Raw genomic sequence first — 3,033 nt, forward strand, 5'->3', positions numbered from 1 at the left:
AACTACACTACTGAGCAACTTTCAGATTATAACCTATGCAACCTAAGAATTAAACTCTTAATCCCTCACTAACTTGTAATACACCTATTACAAGTCACTTTGTAATAACTATATTACAAAGACTTTACAACATGACTAACTCTAGCCAAAACTCAAATGCACTGGTTTAAGGTTTACAAGGAGTTCCTATCAGATGCTTCTAAACAAGCTAGATAGGAAGTACAAATGAAGAACTACATATTTCTCTATGCTTTCTAAGCATAAGGAAATATTTCAAAGGCACATGGTGTTTCTTTATAAAGTTCAAAAGAATTGCAACAAACGCTCCCTACAGATGGAAGGAAGTGTTTGTTGCAAGTCTTTTGAACCTTCTAAAGAAGATTCATGTGCCTTCAAAATATTTCTGTATGCTTAGGAAGTATATATTTTCAGCCGGAAAAAAATCCTGCATTTATTTTCTTAGACGAGAGTAAATAAAGAAGAAGGCAGGAGTGATCAATGATGCATTTTTCTTCTCTCCATTGCTCTCATGTAGTTGTATTCTGAGAAACAAAAAGCTTTTTTTTTTTTTTTGAGCTTCTAGGAAGTATACCTTGCATCGTCCTTTAAATTTTATGTCGACATCCGTCCCTGAGATTTCAGATAGAGTATCAAGAGGGAGAGTTGACAGATTTGTCTTGCTATTTTTTCATCCTTGGATGTTAGAGTAGTTGACAACTCACTATTAGAGTAGCTCACCCATGAGTTTATTTTTTTTAATCAGATATTTTACTGGGGTTTATATATTTTTTTTCTTTTTTTTTAGTTCAAAGATATTAATTCTCATGTATATCATTTCTTTAACATCATCAGAATACATGGTCAGACCACGAGATAAAAGTTTGTTCAACATCCCAAGTTAATTAGAAACTTAAGGCTACTACGGTGTTTGGGTCACATGGAGCCATTTCTATTGACCTGTTGTTCATATTTCTTTGGTTAGTACTTCTCGATAAGCTTAGCCAATTCGAGGTCAAATTTCTTCTCAAGTTTAACCTCCTCTTCCAGTATTTGTGTCTCAATGCAGCTATCCTATCTTCATGAGTTCTCGTCAGATTCTTGCTCTCTTCCACAAATTCTTTCATTTCCTTGTCCTGAAATTTGATAAATTTCGCAACTCTCTCTACCATGACACGATGATTCTCAATTGAGGAAGTATTAAATTGTTAGACCAATTGTTAGACCATCTGACACTGCTCTAGCTGTACCTTTTTAAATTTGTCTTTCTCAGCGGTCCTGGCATCGTGAAGTATTTTGGTATGATCCTTGAAAAACTGCTCTTGATTTTCCATCTCTTCCTTGATCTGTTCATGGTGCATTTTTGTTCTCTTCCAATGTCTGGCGGTGCTTTTCACTCACCAGAGAAAGACTGTTCAAGAGTTTTCTCCCGCATCTAGACTGTTCAAGACTGTTAAGCAGCTTTGTTTTTTAACCATATTAGTTGTTGATTATCCTCCATCGTCCGTTTTGCTGGATTTCAAATAGTTTCATGGTATGGCTTCATCTTGAACTTCAATCTCGAATTCTCAGGTGAATGTTGGCTAAAAGTTGTCTATGTTTTTTTCTCTGCCAGATTTTGGATGAGTAGTGGCATTTATTACATTTTAGTTTTAAATTCTTATACTTTCTATCTTATTCTTTCTTGTTGAATTCTTTTCCAGGGTGAAAGAATTAAAAATTGTCGAGAATCATGTCAGTTAAAGTTCCGCAGAATGTTGTAATTTACCGCATAATTTAGAAGAGGTTGAGCTGGATTTATTTTCATTAAACATAATAATAATATTTTATGTCTTGTGTTGCACAATTTTTAGGCGATAAAGGACATTTATTCTAATAGTAATATGGCAGATATCATCGAGGAGATATTTCGCAATTGCAAGCAAGAAAAATATCTGGAGCTTCTCAGTACAATAAAGTGGTTCAGTACTGAGGTATTTGTATACTCTTTAGATAGTCAGTTTTCTTGCTTAATAGATGGAATCATATATTGTTTAATTCATATTCCTTATAATTGATAAATCTTTATTATAGACGATTGAGTCTTTCTTTGATACTTTGGATACAAATTTCGCAGATTCCTATTTTTACAGCATCTTACATGTCGTATGTGGCTCCAATTTTCTTCATATATTTTCCTTAGACATGTACGTCATCCATGTAATGCAATTTCCTTTCTTTGGTTCTAAATCAGTAAGATAAGCAGCTACCCATCAAAGGAAATAGATTTTCAACAACAACGCAAGCATAAAGAAAACCACAAAAAGATAAAGAAAAATATACCAAGGCTAGGATAACAATGTTAAAGCATGAGTATAATGCCCAGTTGTTTTTTTGTCATCAAGATCTTTCTTCCAGTGATGTTTTAAGAATCACCACTTTGGAGAATATGCTGACCTGAGAAAAAGGGAAATTTACATTTTTGATTTCTTTTATCAATGTGTGGAAGATTATAAGCCGATAATTTTTTTGCTGGTATGTCTTAAGTTATTTTTATAAGTACCAATTATTTGAAATACTCATACTAACATTATATTTTCAGATTAGATTATTGGAGGACTCCATTGATGCTTACCAATTCAAAGTAATCAAGATAAAAAATATGTCATTGCAAAGTGATTCTTCAAGTTGTGAACTTTTTCTTTGCAAGTACTTTGAGTATTGTGCGAGGGAAGAAAAAATTCCTTTCAATCACGTTAGTAGTAAAATCTCACTTATATGTTTCTACGAATTATTTCTGTGGACAGTATGTAAATTTATTTTTTGTTCTACTCATAATTATGTTTCCTAGCTTTTAATGAGTTTTCTTTTCCTCATTAATATAGTAATCTTAAAAGACATTAAGTCTTCAACTTTACATCGTAATATTATTATTTATATTTGTAAAGGCTAATTTAAACTAATAAGATATAAGTTATGTGTTTGCAATATATTATCTTGGATGTTATTGTGAGAAACATTATTTATTAATATAAAAATTTGAGTAAGCTAGTAATC

General features: G+C 32.1%; 1 long non-coding RNA gene across 1 annotated transcript; it reads left to right on the forward strand.

Moving 5' to 3' along the window:
* The first annotated feature begins 367 nt into the window (after positions 1–367).
* Positions 368–2,755, forward strand: LOC104221256 (uncharacterized). The gene is made up of 4 exons (XR_709677.2): positions 368–1,569; positions 1,701–1,782; positions 1,888–1,970; positions 2,579–2,755. It is a non-coding gene; the product is annotated as an uncharacterized lncRNA (long non-coding RNA).
* The last annotated feature ends 278 nt before the right edge of the window (positions 2,756–3,033 follow it).

The sequence above is a fragment of the Nicotiana sylvestris genome, chromosome 12, assembly GCF_000393655.2.
Source record: "Nicotiana sylvestris chromosome 12, ASM39365v2, whole genome shotgun sequence".
Classification (NCBI taxonomy): Eukaryota; Viridiplantae; Streptophyta; class Magnoliopsida; order Solanales; family Solanaceae; genus Nicotiana; species Nicotiana sylvestris.